We start from the raw sequence: 19,331 nt of genomic DNA, 5'->3' as shown, positions 1-19,331 counted from the left end.
TGTCCTTGGGGAACATAGGTTAATTCTATTATGTAAATGTTATTTTTGACCCAATTAAGTGATATTTCCTCAAAAATCAATTAGACATGTGCTTAAATGATCACTTAAGTTGTTTAATTACATGTCTTTCAACCCATTGACATCTAAATATGCAAATGCCTCTAGAGACCATGATTTTGCACTAAAAAGCCATGTTAAAACACTTTAAACATGTAAATGCATGCATTTTAAAATGTGCAATGGGTCTCCAAGAGTGCGATTTGCATCTTGGAGCCTTTTTAAAACATGCAGTGCCCCTCCAAGAGTGCAATTTTGCACTATGAGCTTGTTTTTGACAAGTTTTAAAATATGCAATCTCCGGTCTAGAATGTGATTTGCATAAAATCACCAATACATACTTTTAAAAATATGTCTTGCTCATCATAGAATGTGATTTGCATGATAAGACTAATTTTGATGCTTTTTAAAATGTGCAATCTCCATTATAGAGTGCAATTTGCCTTTGAGACACATGCAAATGCAAGGTAAGAACCCGATTTTGGAGATTGGAGGGGAAAACTTCATGTTCTTACTCCTCAAGAACATGTTTTTCTATAGAAACTCCAGATCGGCCCATGATATGGTTTGAAATCTCTCCATCAAGAGTCATTTTTACCTCCTTGAGCATTTCCATGTATTAAATGGTGGAATCCATGCAAAAATCGCTGAATTTTGTGGTGTTTTGAGACCACATTTTTGCAAAAAGTCCATTTCTTGGCATTATTGATGACATTTTGGACCAAAGAAGAATCGTTTGGGCATTTCGATCCATGCTATTGGTTCTTAAGATCACGCTTTTGCCCTCAAGTGACAAAAATGACTCATGCAATGGCTTTGTAAGATCATGTTTTTGATAAAAACTGCTTCTATTGGGAAATTTTTGAAAAAATGTTGTGTTCAAGAGATCTTTGACTACGTTTTTTGGCATATCCATGCAAAAAATGGCTCATTGATTGCTCATTAATACCCATCACTTTTAAGTGTTGAAGAGGTCAATATATTTGTTGAAGATTCAAATTTGGAGGAGACTCATTCTTCAAACCTATTAATCTTCCACTTTTGGCTCCTTGATTACCAAGTAAGTTGAAGTTTTCAACCCTTTTCTATTTGATTGCATATTTTCATTCATTCTTGTATATTTGTCCAAGATGTGCCATGAAAAGTGCAATTTCTCTTTAAATAAGAGGAGAACTTACATTTTTGAGTGTTTAGAATTTCCCCAAATTCTAAATCTGAATTTGCATGAGATCAACTTGCTTCTTGTCATGTTTGAGTCAAAGACCAAAGCTATGTTTTTCGTTTTGTGTTTAGTTTGTTGGTTGGTTGGTTGCTGTTTTGTTTTTCTTCTTTCGAAGAAATTGCAAATTCTTTCCCAAGGACTTAAATGCATTTCACTTCATTTCATTTTTCACCTTTTCATGCAAGTGCATCATTTCATTCCACATCCAAGATTACATGCCATAGCACATTGCATCTCATTCTTCATCCGCATTTACATGTAACTATCTCCATGCCCACTTACATGTAATTCCATCCTCCAAACCTAATTACATGTTTACATCAAGTGTAAGAACCACGTTTCTCGGGTCTTAACTAACAACTAACCTATCAAATAAATATAGATATTACTTTATTTTCATAGGAAGACAGTTATATCACTTACGTTCATGTGAATGAGATTAACGGTTACAATCAGTTAAACAAAATTCCATAACTAACAATTGAAAATACCATCAATGAATTTACTAAGGACTTTAAAATCTACATACCGTAGAATTCAAAACCGAAAGTCGTCTAGGGATGCTTTTGCAAAACCCAAGTTAGTCCATAAAATACCTCTTAAGGAACAAATAACTATACTACTTTATCACAATGACAAATACCAATGTTTCATTTAGGGCATCAAATACCACTGTATCAATTAGGGCATCAATTACCATTGGATCATTTAGGGCATTATATACCATTGTATCATTTGGGATGTCAGATACCACTGTATCATTTAGGGCATCAATTTTCCGTTGGATCATTTAGGGCATTAGATATCACTGTATCATTTGGGACGTCTGATACCACTGTATCATTTAGGGCATCGGATACCATTGTTTCATTCCTTTTCTTCCTATTTGCTAACTGTGGCAATAACGTAAAAGATTAGAAGATATGCTCATAATCATTATTCTTATAAATGAAAGACTGCAATAATAATCCATCAGATAAACTTATCTCTTGCAAATAAATATATTCCATGTTCAATTGGAAGATCAACCGATCTAGTTGGTTACCAATTTCGTTGATGAGAAAGATTGCTTTCATTAAAGGAAATAATTGAATTCAACAATATAAATTAATCCATTATATCTTTTTACTTGAATAACATCATAATAGCAAATTACCTGTTACCAATAAATGTTTGAAAGCTTAACTTGTTTTTGTGTGATGCATGTCTTGACATCTTGTGGAGATCTTGTGGAGAGGGGAAACATTGTTAGGGGCTTAACCTCCCAAACTCAGACCATAACTTATCCCCACACAATATCTAACGAGAAAGACCCTCCTACTCGGAAATAGACATGGAGCAATTTAATCAGCCATCGAGCATCTTGGTACTAGAGTGTCATCCCACCATTCGATTAGGCATCAAGAACTAAATAGTGGACTACCATGAGCTGACTTAGAGGTTTAGATGTGATTATTCATTTCTGATTTAAGTTTACTTTTTTGTGTAGGAGTATTTCTGTTCGCACCCTTCATCTCGACCATGCTTGTCCTCATGGATGAATTCTTGGGTGGTTCCTCAAATGGAATTTGATCATTGTTTATAAAATACAATCATCTCAATTATGCCGAAATCTAGTTTGAAGCATTATAGATAAAACTTATATTACTTTCCAGTAGCAGTCCGCTAATGATAGTGCTTTGAAAGGTAGTGGAGTGGGATCATGAAAGTCATGCACCATAACCATATGATAAGGAAAAGAATAGAGATTAAATGCTATTGTCATGAAGATGGGAACCACAATTTATACCTCAGAATCAAATGGTAGCAGCTAATGGCCACTTATTTTTCTCATAACAAACCAAAGTGTTACTTATTTACTCTTCATCATAGTGAGAGCTCTGTGATAGGAAAACAATCCAGATTACTAGCATGATATGGGGTAAAGAAAACCGGTTTAAGAGAGGAGAAGACTTAAGTGAATCTCCATTTGTTGATGAAAGTATGCATGTACAGCCAAAATGAAAGAAAGCCTTTGCATACGAATACAACTGACCCAGACCACAAACCCATCTAATTCCATGCCGATTTTATATATGAATTTAACAAGGAAGCATCCCAGTCCAACATACAGGTTCACATATGCTAGTATTGACAACTAATTTAACACGTGATCTAGGAAATATATGAAGTAGTAGCAAAGATTGAGGCTCAACAAAACCATGAACGAGTAAATAAATTGCTATACCAGAGAACCATAAATGATGTTGTCAAGAGTTGAACCCGTATCCTGAGTTAAGCTTGGTTCGTTACTAGGCGTTTGGTTTGTGGTCCAATCCACCATACGAGATGAGGATGCCTCGTCACTCTACAACTTGAGAGAAGAATTTGATTCCATTTCAAAGATCACAAATACTATCACAGGATTGCAATCCGATTTCACGCGTAAACAAAACAAGAGATTTAAATTGATCAATTCTTCGATTGGAAGTAGGTTGAGGTATATCTATATCCACAATAGTAAGAGTCTCCAACTAAATAAGCAATCCATGCTCGGGTATAAAAAAGAAACAAGAAGGTGGCGGTGGAGAAGTTACAATATCAACAAGGAGTCATCGGCATAAATAAATTAAAATGGCCATCTCAACTTATAAGGCCCGATGGAATCAAAAATAGAATATGAAAGGTTGACACGCATGAAATAATATTAGACCACCGCCAAGGTGAAAGAAATAATAATGTCTTAGTGTATAGCATCATGGTATCTATAGATACCTATATATGTATGTATGCATATACGTGTACATGTGTAAACCCCAACCATATATGTCTTACGTATACGCCAAATATCAAGTATGTGTATACGTCTTTATATATATAAAGTTGGTTTATGTATGTACACATATACATGTATGTACATGTATAGATATGTAGGTATCATGATGTCGACATGATAAGACATGATTATACATTAGAAGGCTCCAACCAACAACACAATTACAAAGGTATAGACTTGTTCAATTTCCAATTCATGCTTAGGAATCTCTTTTACTATTAAATGATATTTGATTTAACAAGTTAGCTCATGGTCGTCCAACGTACACTCTTGCTTGCCTAGTCGTTATCCTTAGCTTTGGTGGTTCAGGGCTTGTACCTATTTGCTCAATGATGGTGGTGCTCCTCCATGCCCAATTCTTTTTGGCAATGCTTCCCCCCTTCGATGTGCTCCTGCAAGGGAATTCTCCACAATTATATTATATTCCTCAATATAATAACAATTTACCATAAGAAATTATTATTCATAAACCACCATAACGGCAAACCACCATCCCACATGAATAACCAGTTTTCTAAGATTTCAAGATAACAATATAATAGCATCATAACAATTAACTAGCATGTCATCTTCATAGGAAATTATAACGATTAATCATCTTACCATTTTGTAGGATTATAACAAATTTGAATTTCAACTGACTTTATGTGAACTTTAACGGCTATATGAATATTTTAAATTGGGTCGAAAATTGGGATGTAACATCAAGTCATAATTACATGTAAATCATTTTACATGTAATTACATCCAGAGAATCCAATTTTGGTAGGTCACTCTTTAAACACCAAAGTGGCTATACCCACAAAAGTCCATCTTTGCCCATATGCAATCCACCCTTGAGATCTGACTTTGGCCCTTTTTGCTTAAATACATATGCTTTCCGGTGCATTTCCAGCTATCATATGTGTTTCATAAGTATCTAATCCATACTTCGACCACTCATCCCTCATGAATTTGTCATTGTAACGAAGTCCCAAAATTTTCATGGATCCAATCTCATTGGAAGATGTTTTCATCTTCATGTTGCAGCACACTCTTCAAGATATGTCAGAACTTCTTCAAATAACAAAGAAATCCCATCGAGAAGATATGCTTCGAATCTCAAGAAGCAATAAATCATTTGGTCTCTAGTTTTCCAATGGTTGTCAGAGAACCTGAGTTCGTGTGGGAATGCGCCAAGCACTTTGCTTTAGAAAGAAAAGAAAAAAGAGAGTTAAAGGTGCTAATGGAAAGTTGTTATCAGTATACATTCAGACACCATCGAGAAGGTTTTCAAGGTGTCAAAGACTCTAGAATGTGCCAATCTATAAAGGAGAATTCTCGACAACTTGAACAAGAAATAGCTTTATTGTATCAAGTTTTCAAATGATAACGGGCAATTCATCAAAGTGAGTCAGAGGCTTTGAAAAGAGGCAACACCATGATTATCAAAGTGAATGCAGTGGCGCAAAATACAAGAACTCTCGATCCTGTGATCATCCGGGTTTGTATCATCAAGTACAAGGCCTTTATCAACAATCTTCATGATTGATTCAGTTCAGAATCAACAACCTCAAAATTTTCAAGTGTTTTTCATGTTTGAATGAATTGCATAAAAATATGTAATTACATGTAATTCGATTTGCATGTCCTTATGGCATGTAATCCAATAATTTCTCTCATTAGTTAGACCGGGTCAAAGTTGGTTGATTTGCTCCCACTTTTTCCTCCTTCTCAACTCCTTTGCCTATATAAAGGAGTACCCCCTCATTATAAAATCATCTTTTGTTGTATATAGGAAAGCTTTGCCAAACTTGTGCAAGCATAACTTTGATTGTGTAGTACGAATTTGAGAGAAAAGTGAATAAAAGAAGCAATTGGATTCAAAGCTTTGACTGGAAGTAATTGTGATAGAGAAAACTAAAAGCTTTGACTGGAAGTAATTGTGATAGAGAAAACTAAAAGCTTTGATTGTAATTTGTGCTTGTTGTCTTTGATTCATGTTATTATTGTGTGTTCAGTAATAAGAGCATAGTGAGTTAAGAAGCAATCAAAGCCAAAGCTTTGATTGGGAGCGATTGTGGTGATACATAGACTAGAAGCTTTGGCTGAAGCTTGTATTACCACCTCAAATTCATGAAAAATAGTTAGGATTCTTTACTTCTGGAAGTCTTTGTGCCCCAATGGTAGAGGTTATTCTTATAGAATAGGTTAAAACATGACTTAGATCCAAACTAGTACACTTTTAATCAACCTTTGAGTTGGTGTGAGTTTATCAGTATCACCGTTTCTAGCTATTAGATAGAAGTGTAGTTAGAGATTTTATCTTGCCCATTACTCGCTCCGCAAGTAAGTGGATTCTTTGCTGAAAGTTAAGAGGAAAGAATATTGGTAACACTCTTTCAAAATCCCTCAACTTCTTGCTTACCTTGAGTTGATCCAAGGAACAGTGAGAAGGGGAAGCCTTCCCTTTAAGGTAGGAGAGACTCTATCTCATATGCTTTGACTGGTCATCCTATATTGCGACTAGATTTTCACAAAACCGTCGATTGTAAAATATCCACCCAACACAACTACAAACATCAAATGCTGGACCAATTACATGAATGCACCACCTTATGGGCCAATAAGAAGATTACATAGCTTTTAAGAGCCAATGAGAAAATGGATTAGTTAGAAGCTTATAGAAGTAGGAACCTATCCAGGATCCAACGATAAAATGCCACATGGGCTTACAACAAATCTCTTTTTAGAAGATAATTTCCTTTGCCCTTTTCCCTTCTGGCAAATTCAATGAATTTGATCATAATATTGGTGAACTCTTCTATGGGAACACTTGGCATGATTTGATTGGTTGAAGATGAATGAGCGCCACCTTGGCACGCTTATCTTACAGTCTTGGTCATTATCTCTTGACGATGAGAAAATTTCTCTTGGTGCTCAACATTATTAAGCATTCAATTGTGATGGCTCATATTCCCAAATTGCTTCATCTTGAAGAAACCTTTCTATCGTCAAAGTTCTTCACCTTGAAACCTCTCCTCACTCTACTCCCTCCAATGAATTACAAACGATGAGGCTTGGCCTTTTATAGATGTTCAATTACAATGAGTGGCTCTGATTGATTTGGAATTAAAGGCCAAGATCAAGGCAATACAACCCTAATCTTCCTAATAGCTACAAGCATTAAATTCTGGACCAATTACATGAAAGCACCGCCTTGTGGGGCAATAAGAAAATTTCATAGCTTTTAAGAGCCAATGAGAAAATAGGTAAGGTAGAAGCTTAGAAGAAGGTACTAATCAGGATCCGATGATAAAATGCCACTCAAGCTTACAACAAATCTCCTTTTAGAAGATAATATCCTTTGACTTTCTTCCTTTTGGCAAATTCAATGAATCTAATCATAATATTGTTGAGCTCTTCAATGGGAACACTTTGCATGGTCTAATTAGTTGAAGATGAATGAGTGTCACCTCAATAGGCTTATCTTATAGACTTGATCAATATCTCTTGATGATGAGAAAATATCTCTTCATGGTCAACATTATTACGCCTTCAATTGTGATGGCTCATATTCCCAAATTGCTTCATCTTCAAGAAATCTTTCTATCCTTAGAAGTTCTTCACCTTGAAACCTTCTCATTAACATGATTTTGAACTTGTCCCAACCTTGTGTCTTGCACTTGTAGAAGTGATGTGAATATTTCATGTAGCTGGAGCATCCAATTGAACTTGTATTTCCAAAGGAAATTCAAGTTTGTAATGGCTTTTTCATTTGTTTATAATCATGATGTTGCACTTACTCTTTGAATTCCATCTTGAAGACTTGAACCTGATTTTGGATTTGCATTTCGCTGGCTTGATCTTTAACTTAGAAGCATCTTGTTTGATTGATGAACTACATGTAGCTTGCTGGTGCATAAAGTATTCATATCGTACTTTGCTTGAAATCCTTGGCATAGTAGTTCCATTTTCGTGAACATCTCCATCTTGTACTGCACCTCGAGCCTTTCACCTTACAAAATTGTCTTTTTAATTGTTTGAATTTATAATTTCTCAAATCAAAAGTGAAGTTAGTGCAAACAAACAAAACTTATAATAACACCCATCTCCTTTGCATGGTCAAACTTTCTATACTTTAAAAATTCATTATGCTTGAACAAAATGAAGAGTTGACATAATTTGATCATTACTAGATTTCCACTTGAATTTCTTATCTAATATGATAAAATGTCTACTTATTTGGCTACTTGTGATAAAAAGTCTGAGTCCAAGATAGAGATCTGGATTCTGGAAGTGGGTTGCTCTTAGAAAAGTCTGATTTTCACATCCTGGTTCGATTATTCTTGAAATTCTGTTTTCTAATGGTGAGATCTGGACTTGTTTTTTGATGTTTCTTTCAAGTTTCAACCTTCTGATGTCTCCAAGTCTACAATATGCCTGTTGTTCGAGTTCAATGTTCTCTTGACAACCTTGATTTGTCAAAAAGGGCTCGATGCTTATTTGAATTTGGCCTGAGCTGTTGTTCAATATCCCTTGAGCTATGATTGCCTTCATTCAATGAGCTGCCTCACTTGAAAGGATTTTGGTCTACACTCCTTTATTCTGATCTACAATCAATATTTGTTTTGAGTTGGGCATTGAATTGGATCTCTCTCTCTCTCTCTCTCTCTCTCAATATATATATATATATATATATATATATATATATATATATATATATATATATATATATATGTATGTTTTTATATATATATGTATGTATGCATATGCTACAAATGTCTAAAGGTCATGTCTCTCACTTAAGGCTGACCTGGTCTCTTAGAGACAAAATTAAATACATGCTAATTTTTTCATTCCATTTGCGGCCCTTGGCAATTAGCAAAATTGATCCTCATTTAGTTATTGTTTGCCATTAATTAATATATGCATCTCAATAAAACCAATCTTCATTAAATCATTGTTTGTTGGCATGGATTGCTCGATTAGTTTTCAAGGCCGACCCATACGTGTCCATTTTCATTGAGTTTGTATGCCTTCTTTTGCAGATTGGAATCCACAGTGTCATGTGTCACATGCCGATATGATTTTTTGGAATATCATATCCATGTGGCAAGCAGCAAATTGTAAATTATACCTTCATGTGGCAACTCGGGTTTCATGGGGCCATATGTCAAGTCATTTTTGAAATCCACGAGGCTATGTGGCAAATACACAAAGTTAGGTTGGATCTCCTATTACTATGTGGCAAGTGGTCTTGATACCATTCGGATTCTACAGAGTTATGTATCAAGTGTTATTGCGGAGATCAGGGCCTCTCGTGTCAAATGCCATTGCAAAATTTGAAGGCTTATGAGTCGAGGTGATTTGGAAATCAAACCTCTATATGTCAAAGACAAAATTGGATATAGAGGCATTATACGGAAAATGCAAGTTCAGAATTCAAGCATCCATGTGGCAACTTGATTTGGCAATTTCCAGTTTAAAGACAAAATTAGGATCTACATGTCTATGTGGCAAGACAAAGTTTGAATTTCATGGCCAAATTTGTCAATTTGTATTTGGAGACTTCACGAGTCAAGCACAATTCAGAAATCAGGCCTTCATATGGCAACTTGACCGAGGAGACTGCAAATTTACAAGCAAACAAGATTGGCAAAATAGAGATCTTGTAGAGGTGTGTCAAATCAGAATTTGGATGCTCAAGTGGCAAGGCAGAACTGGAGGCTTTATGTTGCAGATCAGAAATCTTAGCTCTATGTGCCAAGGTAATTGAATCTACTAAAGGAATGTGGCAAATGCCACCAAGCATAGCTCAGATTTGACAAGGTTATGATGCAAGGACTTTGCCACTTGCATAAATACTCTCTCCAAATGACTAAGTCAAGGCTACCCTTACCCAACTCCCTACTTCCTTCATGTTTTTCCTCTTGACCACTCCTATTCCATGTCCACACTTGATGAAGTGTGACACTCAATTGTTTTTCCTCTCTCTCTCTCTCTAAGGCTTGAATATTTTGGAGTCAAATAACCAAGATTTTTAATCTCAAGAGATTAGGAAAACCTCAAGAGATGAGTTCCTAATTCTAATAAAAATCTACATATCTATTTAGCTCAGCATTTGCCTATCTTGGTTTTTTTGAGTTTTTTTCTATTGCTGTTCCTCCTTTGGTGTATTTTACTTCAAATTAGTAGCTTAATTTAGATCAATGATATTAGACCTTATTTGCTTTGCATGTATCGTCTAATGTGGTTGAAATATCATAATTTAATAATGAAGTCAAAAGATCCATTCAAATATATTGTTTATTTTCATAAACAATTGTAGGTGGGTGCTAAAGAGTGAGTTAATGTCTCATTGGATTCCTTCAAGGTGTTGATTAATGATGTTCTAATGAAAAATGATTGGAGGTGATGAATCAATTTGTGTGGATTCTACAAAAAGCCTCAAATAGAAATGAAGACAAGTGTATCTAATGGCAACCACTATGGCAAAATGACTAGTTGTTACAAGAAAACTACTTGAGTTTTTCCTGTGCATTATTCTTAAAACTTAACAATAAGGACTTTGAGAAGTACTAGGTCCCAAGTTGTGACCATAATCATTACATTCATTTAGAGATTGTCTTTTGATTATTGAATCTTTTGGGGTTCTCTATTACATTGAGGTGATGATTGCAAATGCATTTATACCTAGATAAGATAAGATAAAATAATGATATTAATGGCCAACAAAAGACCAAAAAAGGTCTATGGGACTGAAAGATTACAATAGTGAGGCAATTACTAGTAGGAACACACAAAGTTGTCCAAAAATAAATGGCTAAAACCAAAGCAACAACAACAAAGAAAGAGAGAGAGATAGAGAAAACGCTAAGAGAGACTAGGAGTCATTCTTAGGCGAAAAGAAATCAGTCACTGAATGATACACATGCCAATATGTAGAGGCACTATACTATCTCTAGCCATTCGTAGAGGAGTGTTGTTGATGCAAGTAACCGGAGCGAGATCTGACACATCTGGATAGCCTGGTAGATCTAATAGAGCTAGAAGGCCTTTTCACACCACGCAAAGGAGATAATATTGTAAAAAAGGTAGTAATGAGTTGAGTAGATGAGTGGCGGTGCAGAAGCAGTGACTGGATCGGGCTATCACGGAGTGTAGTGGCCTCACGAAGATAAAGTGCAAGACATTTCTGATCATAATAGCTGAAAAAGTCATAGAGAGAGAGGCATTCCCGGAATAGACAGAAGAATCTCCCTCTGATCTCGTAGTATATAGGGCATCGAAAAAGGAAATGAGCCTCAGTTTCCACTTTCTTTAAAGTACAGAGCATATAGATCCGTTCCCCACTATCAATATGATGATCAGTCCAAGCTCGAAGGTGGTGAGATCCAACTCTGAAAGAACCTAAGGAGATCCGCAAGACATGAGGCCACCGCCGAGAGAGGTAGCTAGGACAAACAATAATCCCATCAGAAATCTCCAAAAAGTGCTCTGCATAAAAAGACATTTGCGGGCATAACCTGCCTGAGGGGTTCACCCAAGTAGTGTTAATGTAACGTCTATAGATGTCAAGCCGAACATGCTCATTTAGCTCTTGTTGAGAGGGGAGAAGATGAGCGGGGGCATCTAATGAGAACTGAAAAGGGGGGAAATGATCAATATCAATCCCAATCAAACCCAACAAAGAAGAAGCCTGTGCATACCAATAGCGAGCACGAGAACCAGACTCAGCGTTCACAGTGGAAACAGACAAACAATAAGCTAAATAGGAGTATTGGTCACGGTCCCCAACATTATCCACAAACCCACGGAGGTGATGAAGGGAACAAACCAAGTCAAAGATGGCCACGAGGCTGGAGGGATGAGCACCGAACTCAGCTAAAATGACACTGTGAGGAGTGAGCCTGTGACATCTGATGATGCGCCTCAAAAAAAAAGTCTAAACTCGCTCTATCGAAGCCCAATCTGAGCTGAGAAGAGAAGGGCCCCAAACCACAAATCCATAAAGAACAGTCGGCCGCACAAGAGTCTAAAAGAGATAGCTTAGACAAGGTATCCTGGAAGTGATGTTTGAAACACTGTTTCTCAAGCAAAGCAAGAGAACCCATACCCTTATTAACTCTGGGCAGAATAGCTGTTCTCATACTAAAACGTGGACCGGAAAACATAACCCCCAAATAAGTGTAGGATGAAGTGATCTCAATCTCCTGACCCTGAAAAATGAAGTGGAGATGAGAGGTATTTAAGCAATTAAAGACCATGACCTGAGTCTTACCCATGTTAACCACACGCTGTTGCTGATCACAAAATGAAGCCAAGCCATCAAGAAGTCTCTGTAACCTGTTTGGAGAGGAAGCAAGAAGAAAGAATCTTTTGTGTGTGCAAAACCTTAGGGAGACAAGAAGTTCAACAGCAAACAATGTAAGGATACTTTTCCATATAAGAAAAACAGCAAGAAAGCCTTGAAGGATACAATCATATGTGTGAGACCAACAAGAGCGTATGGAATTACTTTGATGTTTTCCGTGCTAGCAAATTTCACTTGATAGGGTTGTAGTTGATAGGGATAGATTCAACATCATTAACTATATGTCCATTTGAGCACAGTGAAGAGGACCTATGATTTGTGGCAGTTTCATCTGTTTTATTCTATCAAACTCTTCCAAGCTAAGATGGCGATGATGCGGCAGTGTTGGATGCTTTTTATGTTCTGCTAGGACAATTGTACATGTACTAACATCATGTGTTTGAGGCTAAACCTCCGAACAGCATCATCAGAAAGTATAGGATACTAGACATGGCTTTGCTGAGGGCAATATCTATAATCAGCATGTAGCATTGGCACATGATTGCCTTGATTGAGACATTGTTGTGCCCATGATAAGAGTGATGAAGAATGGAAGGTTGCAATACGAAATTTTCTTTAACATCAACTTGGATAGCACAATAGAAGCAGATGGACCAGATGTTAGGATATGAAGATTTGTTCACTCCATTGACAGGTGACTTTGCATGGAATTTGTGGACTTGTAATTTAAGCTGCCATTCTCAACAGATCCTGTTATTGGAGCCTTTCTTCATTAAAAAACATTCTTTTTCCAACTTTGTATGCTTGATGTACATTTGAGTTCTATTTATTCTGCATTTTTACTTAACATGCCACATTTTATTTTTGTTGTCATTGCTTCTACTTTCAGGTTGATTTTATTGCAAGGTCACTCTTGCCAAACTGATGAGTGAATAGCCTGTGATTTGAACTATTAAAATGAAAGCCAATGGTTCACAAAATAGATCTCTTAACATGCAATTTGTTTTAGGTCCTAGGTATTACGGTTGCCATCTGCAATTTATGTAGGATTATGGCATTCATAGTGTGATACTTGGACAAAAGTCAAGGTTGGTAGACTAAAAAATTGCTGACTTGGTAAAAACTTAGAAACTAAAAAAATGCTCAAGTTGATTTGAAAAAATATAAATTTATGCAAAATACAGTTACACATGTATCAAATGAGGCTAGTGGGGGTTCGGATTTAGTGTCCCTATTAGGATTTGGGGGCAACACCTTGAACAGATCGAGAGTTAGCAACCACAATCCTTCAATCTGTTTAACAATATTGAAATGCTAGTGTGCTTCTTTAGCTTGGGCAGGTAAGGCTTATAAAGCCAAAAACCCATATTTAGATAGTGTCTTATCTGTGTTCTTGTGTCAGCTTGTTATCCTTGAGTGTGGCAAGTTCCTCACTTGGATTTGTTGAGCACTCACTTTAAACTTGCTGGAAACTTGCCTAGAACTTATCCCAGAAACTTGGCGAGTTTTCAAAGAGAGCCGAGGGCAAAAAAGAAAGCTTAGGAATACTTAAAATTTGGCAGGTCTCATATTGCATACCTATGCACCATTGCAATTTCTGAGCTTGAAGTGTGTATGTCACTATGATATAATATTTAGAAGGTATGTGTTTTGTCTTCATACTTGATGTATGAGATAAATGTAAAGGGATGATACTTGAGAACCTTGTGAGTTATTTGTTAAGAATAGAAAATGTTGATAATGACATTTCATTTAGTTCTTTCTCAAATGTTCTGGACTTGATTGTGTTCGTCTTTCTGTGTGAATTTGATAGGTTCTTTCTTTTTGTTCTTTTTTAATGCTTTGAATTGTGTTTCATGATGACCCTAGTGATGGGATACGAAGCATTGGATCTAAGGCAAGGCAATTGTTTCAAAAATTTCAAATATCAAGCGAGCTTATCTTTGAAATTTGCAAGCTGTGGTGAACATCTTATGGGCATGTTGAACTTTATAGAGTAGTTTTGTTAAATATATGTAGTTCTTTGGTTACAAAAAGTTCTAAAGGAGTTATGCAGATTAGAAATTGGAAAACCAAGTTCTAATACGTGCAAATTTGTGTGATGGATATGATTATAGTGATGTATAAAGTTTGGGCTTACTTAATGAAACATTCATGAAATTGTACAAATTGATTATCAACAAATTACAAATAAGATATGTGCAATGTAGGTGTAGTGAATTGATTGTGTTAAGTTGAATATATATTTTCATTTGAATGATTGTGAATCTAAACGAGTGGGAATAAAGTGTTAAATGGAAATTTGCGTAGTGACAGATTATTGGAATGTGTTAATACTAAATAGTAAATACCATAGGACTATATTTTCTTGTTTAGATGCAGGATTTCTGGTTGGTAAACTGTTATGTTAAAATATTGTAACAGTATTCCTACAGTGAAGTCTGTGCCTCCCTTGGTTTCATAATCTGTCTCAGTGGTTTTCATTGCTAGCCTCCTAAATCATTCCAAAAGGTTGTTTGACTATCAATTTCTCATTGAATCATTATGAAAGGATGAGCTTACTCAATTAGAAAATTTCTTGTGAACAGGTCAAGTCACTATGTCCCTACCTGGTTGAGCACTTGCATTTCCTCACCATCAGACACCTTGCTGAGTGGGGTTGACTACTTGAACTACCCTATTCATTTAATACAACATGCATCAGTTCTTGGCCTGTTGCTTACATCCCCAAATAATTAGTGGAAACTAGGGACAGGGTTGGCTTGCATGGTTCCATAAATTTTTTGTTACTTGATCCGTCAACCAAGTTGCCAGATCCAGGTCTAGTTCATACTACATTTGGGATCCAGTTTAGCGCTGCAAGTGTCCGTTAATTATTTTTGATATGTATGGATGCGCTAGGTGCGAAACAAACTACAAATTAGTGCGGCAAGGAAGTGAAAGGATTAGTACAATATTTTATCACACAAAGACAAGTCCATATTGTTTGAAGACTGACGCATATTTTGGGGATGGAACTAATCCTAAACATTATTCAATCTCCCCCCACCCATGGAAGACACTGAGAAAAGAAACCTCTGAGTCACTGATACAATAGATCTGCAAAGTGATCCTAATAACCTTGAAAAGGTTATCAACATTGGAAAGTTCTTAAATGAGGATGAATGCAAATAATTTACTAATCTTCTTCTTGATTTCTCAATCATTTTTGGTTTGGCGTATTCGAACATGCCCAACATTGATCCCAAGATCCTTACTCATGAGTCATAATAATTCTTGCTCCTAATGCTAGGCCTATCAAGCAAAAGATTCATAAGATGAATCCTAGCATTGCTCTTCTTGTTAAGGCTGAAATTGAAAAACTTTCGGATGTCAGATTTATACATCCTATTGATTATTCCCCTTGGATCTCTAATATTGTAGCTATTTCTAAAGGTGAGAACAAAATTAAGATGTGTTCTAACTTCTGTGATTTAAACAAGGCCTCTTTGAAGGATGACTTTCCTCTCCATCAAATTGATATGATCCTAGATCTATTGCAAGACATGCTATATTATCCTTTATGGATGGATTTTTAGGATATAAGAAGATTTTCATTCTTCCTTATGATTAATATAAGACCACCTTCATTACACCTTGGTAAACCTTTTGTTGGGTTGGTATGCCTTTTGGGTTAAGAAACGTGGGTGCTACTTATCAATGCACTATGACAATATTATTCCATAATTACATTCACAAATTTTTTGAGAATTATGTCGATGACATTCTTGCTAAATCCATGCAATGAAATGAACATTTTTCTACACTGAGACAAATGTTTGAGAGGATACGTAAGAATAAGATGTCCTTAAACCTATGAAAGTGTGCTTTTGGGGTTGATAGTGGAAAACTATTTGTATTGACTATTTCTAATAGAGGCATTGAGGTTGATATAGAGAATATTGATGCCATTATTAGCATGCTTCCATCATAAAATATCTTTCAACTTTGTAGCTTGCAAGGGAAGATACAAGCTATTTGTAGGTTTGTTTCACACTCAGTAGATCGTACTATTCTTTTCACTTCCTTTCGTACCTAGTCAATATGTTGCAGGATATATTAACCTCGAGTAGATTCAAACCCAAGACCTCCCAATTAAGAGGCTCACAATTTACCATTGTGTTGTAGGCTCTTGCCTATATTTGTGTATTATATTATTTATATTTATATAGTTATATATAAATATTTATGGAATCAATAAATTTTAATTTGCAATTATATTATATATTTACATGGTTTTGGTACAGACAAACCTAAAACGAACCCAATCTCAATTTTTTATTTTGTGGGACGTATGAATCAAATCCTCAAACCCAAACAAGGATCTGAATCAGAACTGATAACTTAACCTGAAAGGATTACTATCCTGTCCATAATATCTGGGGTTCAAGTCTTTTTCCATTAATCTCTAGTTGGATTGCCGTGGTTTAGTTCTTAATATTCTATCCAAATTTAAGCTCCAATAGAGTGAACCTGAGAAGATCCAAGAAATAACCCAATTTCCTTTTGTTCTAATTGGAAACAAGAATTGTTTGTGCATTATTAATTGTGCTCCATAAGTGGAAGAATCTTCTGAATTTTTGTACGTGTTGCAAATGATAGGCACCCACAGAGAAGCCTCATCATCAAGTGCAAACTATGTATTCCAGGGGCACACTCGTGAATATCCCCTAGCATTTTAGGAAGATGCCCATGACTCAAATGCTTGTGACTAACAGGTTAACATGACTGCATTTTCATGATGGTTATACAACATACAATAAACAACTACTTACATACTTATTGGTCCTTGTGGAGGTAAATGAGAACCATTTTCATAACATGTTGAAGAGATGGGATGTATCAGTGCAAGCATCTATACATAAAGTAAAGAAAACTAAATCAGGACATATATACCAGGTTCTAGAAAGACAATGTTTCTAAGAGATGAATAGTATATATTCTCTAGTAATTATTCTTTAATGTTTTTCTTTATTAATGAGCAAACACGATTTTTTTTAGTATTTGGACTCAAATTATGTGGTTTCTGAGCATTCCGTCCAACCACCACTACACCTCAAGAGCTTAAAATATTTAAACTTTCTCTAAAAAATCATTCCATCTATAGAGAGAAGTCAATTATTAGTAGTTAGTGGATATTTAAATCATTTTATTTATTTATTTAGATTTTGAGTTCATGTGGCGCATGAATAAGTAACATTGAGTAGAGGATTGATCGAAGGCTTTTCCTAGGATTTCTAATTTTAGGGGGACTGATCCTTTATTTCTAAGTCATTTCAAGATGATATTCATGACTAGTTATTCAAGTAATGGCTTTTTCCCTCATTTATGTTGGTAATGGTTATAAGCTATGTTACTAGATCCTTCCCTAGCAGTCCAAGGTCTCTTGGTCTGGTCCAGCCAAAATTCTGGTCCAGATGTGGTTTGTCCAAAATTCATCTAGGGCCTTGTAAATTTGTTGCGGAATGGCGATGAAGGACCCAAGCATGATGTACAAGAAGTTTGAGTGAATTTGTGCATGAGCTGAAAAGCCAAGGAGGAATTTGTGACCATTTTTATTCATTTTTTGACTTTTAAATTGTTTTTTGGTCTATTCTAGTCAATTTGAGCCTCCAAACCTAAAATCGACAACTAAGAAGGTGGAGGACTTGGTCTACGTGTATTTGAACTTGAGGCTCCTAACACAAACAATACTTATAAAAGAGAGGAGGCAAAGAATTGAGATGATGAAACAAAGTGTGTGGAGTTGGATGATTTGATTGCCTGCTTCGATGCACTTGTACTTGATAATGATGATCACGAGCTATTTAGTGATGATGAGGTTGAGCTTGCTAGTATCACTGACAATGACATTGGTTGTGGTTGTAATTTGCCACAATAGGATGATGATGATATGTTTGGTTGCTTTTGAATATTTTAGATCAGTGATGGTTGATGATTAAAGTTGACTTTATTATCTTTGAATTGAAATATTGATATGGTGGTGTATTTTGGCATTTTTTTATGCCATTTGGACTAAAATATTCTTAGTTACCAATGCTGCTTGTTTATGCCCGAAGGCGGAAGCTGATGTAGGTTGATGCAGATTTTGATCCAGGTGTACCATTGATGCCACCCAAAAGCGCATCCACAAGCATTTAGAGGCCTAGGATGCACTTTTGGGTGGCATTCACAGGGCACCCAAGTGCTTGCTTAGGCATTTGCAAGCCCAATTAGTGAAAAACATCATTTTTTTAATGGAGGGTTCATACCTGTGAGGCAGCCCAGCGAAGGCACATCATGCTAGCTACCAACCAGCGAAGGCCACCACTTAAATTATTTAGGATCTTGATATGGGTACACTCGTGCTTGAAAGCTCTCTGGCTTAGAGCCAAGGACTAAGGGGCATCCACTCCGTCAAAATCACCCGGGGCACGATCCCAACCTCATCCCTTATGATGTCGGAGCCTTGCACTCAGCAAGACTTGATCCCTTGTGAGCTCTTTGTGAACTATTCAACTTTACCAATAGACCAAGGGCCCATTGACAAAAACAACATTTTCAGCCAAAAAACTGCTTAAAAAACATTAAAATATGTGCACAATAACATTTTCTATTCTTTTTTTTTTGGCTCCCCTAAAACAGCCGTAAAAGAGGCCATTTAATTTGGGATTAACTCAATTAGACCTGATTGTGTATTTATGTTGAGTGAAGGATTTCATAGGCAGTTTCAACTTCTATTGGATTCAATATTTGTTCTTTTATCATGTCAAGATGACACTTCTAAGTAGTCAATATATACTATTAGTAATGATGTTTTGTCACATTAATGTTGTAATATTTATAAGGCAAGGGGGTACCTATTGTTTCTCCTAGTAACAAATGCTTGCACTCTGAGTGGTTCACCTTGCATTTTACTTGAT

At 36.0% G+C, this 19,331-nt stretch overlaps 1 protein-coding gene across 4 annotated transcripts in view; it reads left to right on the top strand.

The window, feature by feature from the left end:
- LOC149567134 (mitogen-activated protein kinase kinase kinase YODA-like) overlaps window positions 1–19,331 on the top strand; it is a 109,003-nt gene that overhangs the window by 79,052 nt on the left and 10,620 nt on the right. The window lies entirely within an intron of this gene.

The sequence above is a fragment of the Cupressus sempervirens genome, chromosome 3 (assembly GCF_028749045.1).
Source record: "Cupressus sempervirens isolate cs-2001-9-10 chromosome 3, ASM2874904v1, whole genome shotgun sequence".
NCBI lineage: Eukaryota > Viridiplantae > Streptophyta > Pinopsida > Cupressales > Cupressaceae > Cupressus > Cupressus sempervirens.
The sequence above is the reverse complement of the archived record's forward strand: the minus strand, read 5'-3'. Positions and strand labels throughout refer to the sequence as shown.